This window comes from Saccopteryx leptura, chromosome 6 (genome assembly GCF_036850995.1).
Source record: "Saccopteryx leptura isolate mSacLep1 chromosome 6, mSacLep1_pri_phased_curated, whole genome shotgun sequence".
NCBI classification, from domain to species: Eukaryota; Metazoa; Chordata; class Mammalia; order Chiroptera; family Emballonuridae; genus Saccopteryx; species Saccopteryx leptura.
The window spans coordinates 117,997,327-118,004,770 of record NC_089508.1 but is presented as its reverse complement, the minus strand read 5'-3'; positions in this window follow the sequence as shown (position 1 = coordinate 118,004,770).

Sequence of the window (7,444 nt, the reverse complement as noted above, 5' to 3'; positions counted from 1 at the left end):
CAAACCTGGGAATTTCATACATGGGTGATGATCTGTCCACTAACCTAACTAGCCAGAAACTGTGTTTCTGTTCTGATGTAAGTGATGTGGACTTTCTTTCATTTGCTCAATGTGTAGGAATTAGCTAGTTTTTTAAATTTATTTCAGTTCATTTCAATTGATTTATCACATTGTTCTGTGTTTAGCTGTAGATTTGTTTTGTCTGTGGTAGGAAGTGAGTTCATTATATATTTAATAGGCAATCATATGGGTTAATTTAAATAAATAAAAATACTTCATAATATCCATACTGTCAATTAGAGGCTAAATTTATAGTGGTTTACATGTGTTAAGTAACATCATGTTTTTGACAGGTACTAATGTAAAAAAAATATTTTTATAAGAAAAAGTATTATAGACACAGTTATCAATAATTACTGAAATTTCACATATTATTTTTTCATGATGAAAACATTTAGTGCAATAAACAATATTTATTATTATGTCAGCCAATACTTTTTCTTGTAGGTATACCTACATATTTTAGAAATTCCTGTTTAACATTTCAACACCTGCTTTATATACGCTAGAGATTATGCTATTATATAAATTTTAATTGGTTAACATTTAGCTATATAATTCTATATTTACATTTTATTTGCTTTTGGTTACTCAATGTATGATTTAAAATGCTTTATATAAGAAACACCTACCTTTTTCATTTCCCCCCTTCTGTATGCCAAATGTTGAAGGAGCATATGTTTGTTAAAGTTTTTTTCCAATAATATGTGGGAAATTATTCTATGTGAAGCTTTTTATATTACAAGTTTTATTTTTTCTTATACATGTTTTTCTTCTGTGATGAAGTTTTATTTTTTTCTGTATATGTAAAAACAACTACAGTTTGGGCCCTATCTGGTTGGCTCAGTGGTAGAAGTCCCGGGTTTTATTCCCAGTCAGGGCACACAGGAGAAACACCCATCTGCTTCTCCACCCTTCCCCCCTCTCTTTCCTCTCTATCTCTCTCCTCCATTCCCACAGCCAAAGCTCCATTGGAGCAAAACTAGCCCCAGTGCTGATGACAGCTCCATGGCCTCTGCCTCAGGTGCTAGAGTGGCTCAAACCACAACAGAACAATGCCCCAGATGTGCAGAGCATCACCCTCTGGTGGACATACTGGGTGGATCTCAGAAGGGCACATGTAGGAGTCTGTCTGACTGCCTCCCTGCTTCTAACTTTGGAAAAATCAAAAAAACAAAAACAAAAACAAAAAATAAAAACAACTACAGTTTGAACTTAAAAAACTTGGCATACTATCCCTTTATGTCATATTTAAAAATAAACAGAACACTCTTGATATCTGTATATAATGATGCATAATAGAAAGTCAGAAGTAACTTAAAAAGCCTCCTGATTTGACCAAAGAAACAAAAAACACTCAAGTTGACAATTGTTGTTAAACATTTGTAATTTGTTTATAGTAAACTATTTATTATTTTAATTTCTGAATCTGTTGTCAATTTGCATATTAAATGTCATAATCAAAGTTATCAAAACTTTTTAGTGACTCATAAATTAAAGTTGACTTTCCCATATTAATCTTCTCGACGTAATATAGATGACAATTAGTGTGTGGAAAAAGCATTATTCAAATATAAAATAACTATCAAAATCTCTTGCCAAGTTAAGATGAATAAAGCATCAGCATGATAAAACATAATTTCTTTTGATTTCATTATTATTGATATAGTAAAGAGATTTAAAAAAGGAAACTTTTAAAGATTTTATCTCTTTATTCAGGAAGTTTTGTGATATTTTTAGAGTGCCTAAATTGTTCCAACCTGACAACTCTTAGGCAGTCCCCCAAAAAAGCAGTGAGAACTCAAATATTGTCAGACATAGATGTACTCAACATGAAAATCCTTTTAGAGAATAAACTATGTGAGCAAAACAAAAACAGAAGCACAAACAAACAAACAAAAAACTTCACTTTGAGAGATGTCTATGAACCTTATTACTTGGAAGGTGAAGAGTCTTTACTTTTGGGTCAGACCTAGAGGTTTGCTCCAAAGCAGTAAACTTGAACATGTAATACCCTGAACTATTAAAGACTGGTTAACTGTAGTAGGAGCGATCTAGATGGTAACAAAAAAGCAGGAGAAGAGAGATATTGCACATGTTGAAAAAGTCCAGGTCTCCATCCCTATTATGTGATTATATAAAGTCCAAGAGCATTGATAGTTATTGCTGTAAATAGCTTCTCCTAGAATAAATAGTTTTTCTTTCTTAAATATTTATAGACCTTTACTGGTCAGAGGTAATAAAAGGTAAAAAATGAAAGGTAATACACATTCTTGATGAAATCCCTTATAACTGAAAAACTTTATATCTTTATTATCCTTGTAGTTATTGTGAATTAAAAAAAAGTTTTTGATTGCCTGCTACATGTCAGTCTCTGAAACTTTCGGATGCTACATCATTCTCCCATCCATGAAGCAAATAGTAACCTTATATTTTTCTGGTAAAGAAACTTATCAGAGGTTAAGTCCTTTATCAAACACCATACTATATATAATATTTTTAATTTGGTACCCAAAAGCAATTATACCTAACTCAAAACTCTTACTAAAGGCATATAAATTATATTTAAAAGACTTTTTAATTGACTTCCTCTGATTTGCCAAGATTTTTACATTAATATTAATATGTATGCTTATAAACCTGTGTGAATTTAAAAAAAAAATTAACATTTACAGAGGCTTTTGTTTATTTATTTATTTATTTTTAAAATTATTTTAATTATTCATTGTAGAGGAGAGAGAGAGAGAGAGAGAGAAGGGGGAAAGGAGCAGGAAGTTTCAACTCCTATATGTGCCTTGACCAGGCAAGCCCAGGGTTTTGAACTGGCAACCTCAGCATTCCAGGTCGACACTTTATCAACTGCGCCACCACAGGTCAAGCCTGTGTGAATTTTTAATGCACTCCATATATACATTTAACAGACATATGCATATATGATACATATTGTACAGATATATTATAAATATATTTCATGTATATTTCAGATTCAGAGCAAAAGACTCTTGTAATGGTCATGCTCTCCTGTCAGTTAAAAGGACAAATTTACATACTAATCTGTGTTATTTTGTTAGCCAAATTTAATTAGATAGTTATTTTTAGTTCCTTTTTTAATGGCCATGCTGCATTGATTCAACAAATTAAAATAAATAATATTAATTATGATAAGTCCTTTCATTTTCACCATGCTTTTTTTTTCTTTTTTTTTTTTTTTAATAAATTCTTATTAATGATAATGGGATGACATTAAAAAATCAGGGTACATATATTCAAAGAAAACATGTCTAGGTTATTTTGTCATTAAATTATGTTGCATACCCCTCGCCCAAAGTCAGATTGTCCTCCACCACCCTCTATCTAGTTCTCTGTGCCCCTCCCCCTCCCCCTAACTCTCTCCCTCCCTCCCTCCCATGTCCTCCCTCCCCCCACCCCTGGTAACCACCACACTCTTGTCCATGTCTCTTAGTCTCCTTTTTATGTTCCACCAATGTATGGAATCATGTAGTTCTTGGTTTTTTCTGATTTACTTATTTCACTCCGTATAATGTTATCAAGATCCCACGATTTTGCTGTAAATGATCTGATGTCATCATTTCTTATGGCTGAGTAGTATTCCATAGTGTATATGTGCCACATCTTCTTTATCCAGTCTTCTATTGAAGGGCTTTTTGGTTGTTTCCATGTCTTGGCCACTGTGAACAGTGCTGCAATGAACATGGGGATACATGTGTCTTTACGTATCAATGTTTCTGAGGTTTTGGGGTATATACCCAGTAGAGGGATTGCTGGGTCATAAGGTAGTTCTATTTTCAGTTTTTTGAGGAACCACAATACTTTCCTCCATAATGGTTGTACTACTTTACATTCCCACCAACAGTGGATGAGAGTTCCCTTTTCTCCGCAGCCTCTCCAACATTTGCTATTACCCGTCTTGTTGATAATAGCTAATCTAACAGGGGTGAGGTGGTATCTCATTGTAGTTTTGATTTGCATTTCTCTAATAACTAATGAAGCTGAGCATCTTTTCATATAACTGTTGGCCATTTGTATTTCTTCCTGGGAGAAGTGTCTGTTCATGTCCTCTTCCCATTTTTTTATTGGATTGTTTGTTTGTTTGTTGTTGACTTTTATGAGTTCTTTGTAAATTTTGGATATTAGGCCCTTATTTGAGCTGTTGTTTGAAACTATCATTTCCCATTTAGTTGGCTGTCTATTTATTTTGATATCAGTTTCTCTTGCTGAGCAAAAACTTTTTATTCTGATGTAGTCCCATTCATTTATCTTTGCCTTCACTTCTCTTGCCATTGGAGTCAAGTTCATAAAATGTTCTTTAAAACCCAGGTCCATGATTTTAGTACCTATGTCTTCTTCTATGTACTTTATTGTTTCAGGTCTTATATTTAGGTCTTTGATCCATTTTGAATTAATTTTAGTACACGGGGACAGGCTGTAGTCGAGTTTCATTCTTTTGCATGTGGCTTTCCAGTTTTCCCAACACCATTTGTTGAAGAGGCTTTCTTTTCTCCATTGTGTGTTGTTACCCCTTTATCAAAGATTATTTGACCATATATATGTGGTTTTATTTCTGGGCTTTCTATTCTGTTCCATTGGTCTGAGTGTCTATTTTTCTGCCAATACCATGCTGTTTTGATTGTCGTGGCCCTATAATATAGTTTAAAGTCAGGTATTGTAATGCCCCCAGCTTCATTCTTTTTCCTTAGGATTGTTTTGACTATTCGGGGTTTTTTATAGTTCCATATAAATCTGATGATTTTTTGTTCCATTTCTTTAAAAAATATCATAGGAATTTTGATGGGAATTGCATTAAATTTATATATTGCTTTGGGTAATATGGCCATTTTAATTATATTTATTCTTCCTATCCAAGAACAAGGAATATTTTTCCATCTCATTGTGTCTTTTTCTATTTCTCTTAATAATGCCTTGTAGTTTTCGTTATATAGGTCCTTTACATTCTTTGTTATGTTTATTCCTAGATATTTTATTTTTTTTGTTCCAATCGTGAAGGGGATTATTTTTTTGAGTTCGTTTTCTAATATTTCATTGTTGGCATATAGAAAGGCTATGGACTTTTGTATGTTAATTTTGTATCCTGTGACCTTACTGTATTGGTTTATTGTTTCTAATAATCTTTTTGTGGAGTCCTTCGGGTTTTCGATGTATAGGATCATATCATCAGCAAAAAGTGATACCTTTACTTCTTCTTTTCCGATATGGATGCCTTTTATTTCTTTGTCTTGTCTGATTGCTCTGGCCAGAACTTCTAGCACCACGTTAAATAAGAGTGGAGAGAGTGGACAACCCTGTCTTGTTCCTGATTTAAGGTAGAAAGTCCTCAGTTTTATGCCGTTTAGTATGATGTTGGCTGATGGTTTATCATATATGGCCTTTATCATGTTGAGATATTTTCCTTCTATACCCATTTTGTTGAGAGTCTTAAACATAAAATTGTGTTGTATTTTATCAAAAGCCTTTTCTGCATCTATTGATAAGATCATGTGGTTTTTGTTCTTTGTTTTGTTGATATGGTGTATTATGTTAACCGTTTTGCGTATGTTGAACCATCCTTGAGATTCTGGGATGAATCCCACTTGATCATGATGTATTATTTTTTTAATATGTTGTTGTATTCAGTTTGCCAGTATTTTGTTTAGTATTTTAGCATCTATATTCATTAGAGGTATTGGTCTGTAGTTTTCTTTCTTTGTGCCATCCTTGCCAGGTTTTGGTATGAGGGTTATGTTGGCCTCATAAAATGTGTTTGGAAGTATTGCTTCTTCTTCAATTTTTTGGAAGACTTTGTGTAGAATAGGAACCAAGTCTTCTTTGAATGTTTGATAGAATTCACTAGTATAACCGTCTGGGCCTGGACTTTCATTTTTGGAGAGGTTTTTAATAGTTTTTTCTATTTCCTCCCTGCTCATTGGTCTTTTTAGGCTTTCTGCTTCTTCATGACTCAGTCTAGGAAGGTTGTATTGTTCTAGGAATTTATCCATTTCTTCGAGTTGTTGTATTTGGTGGCATATAATTTTTCATAGTATTCTACAATAATTCTTTGTATATCTATGATGTCTGTGGTGATCTCTCCTCTTTCATTTTGGATTTTATTTATTTGAGTCCTGTGCCTTTTTTCCTTGGTGAGTCTTGCCAAGGGTTTGTCAATTTTGTTGATCTTTTCAAAGAACCAGCTCCTTGTTTTATTGATTTTTTCTATAGTTTTTCTGTTCTCTATTTCATTTATTTCTGCTCTGATTTTTATTATCTTCTTTCTTCGGCTGGTTTTGGGTTGTCTTTGTTCTTCTTCTTCTAGTTCCTTAAGGTGTGAAGTTAAGTGGTTTACTTCGGCTCTCTCTTGTTTGTTCATATAGGCCTGAAGTGATATGAACTTTCCTCTTATTACTGCTTTTGCTGCATCCCAGAGATTCTGATATGTCGTATTTTCATTTTCATTTGTCTGTATATATCTTTTGATCTCTGCGCTTATTTCTTCTTTGACCCATTCATTTTTTAGAAGTATGTTGTTTAGTTTCCACATTTTTGTGGGTTTTTCCCCTCTTTTTTGCAGTTGAATTTTAGTTTCAAGGCTTTATGATCAGAAAATATGCTTGGTACAATTTCAATTTTTCTAAATTTGCTGATATTGTCTCTGTGGCCCAACATATGGTCAATTCTTGAGAATGTTCCGTGTACACTAGAGAAAAATGTATACTCTGTCGCTTTGGGATGAAGTGTCCTGTAGATGTCTATCATATCCAGGTGTTCTAGTATTTCGTTTAAGGCCACTATATCTTTATTGATTCTCTGTTTGGATGACCGATCTAGAGCCGTCAGCGGTGTATTGAGGTCTCCAAGTATGATTGTATTTTTGTTAGTTTTTGTTTTAAGGTCAATAAATAGCTGTCTTATATGTTTTGGTGCTCCTTGGTTTGGTGCATATATATTAAGGATTGTTATGTCTTCTTGATTCAACTTCCCCTTAATCATTATGAAATGACCATTTTTGTCTCTGAGTATTCTTTCTGTCTTGTAGTCAGCATTATTAGATATGAGTATTGCTACACCTGCTTTTTTTTGGGTGTTGTTTGCTTGGAGTATTGTTTTCCAGCCTTTCACTTTGAATTTGTTTTTATCCTTGTTGCTTTGATGTGTTTCTTGTAGGCAGCATATAGTTGGATTTTCTTTTTTAATCCATTCTGCTACTCTGTGTCTTTTTATTGGTAAGTTTAATCCATTTACATTTAGTGTAATTATTTACACTTGTGGGTTCCCTACTGCCATTTTATAAATTGCTTTCTGTTAGTTTTGTATCTTGTTTGATTCTTCTCTTTTGTTTTTCTATCATTTGTTTTTGTTTGTTTGTGTTCCA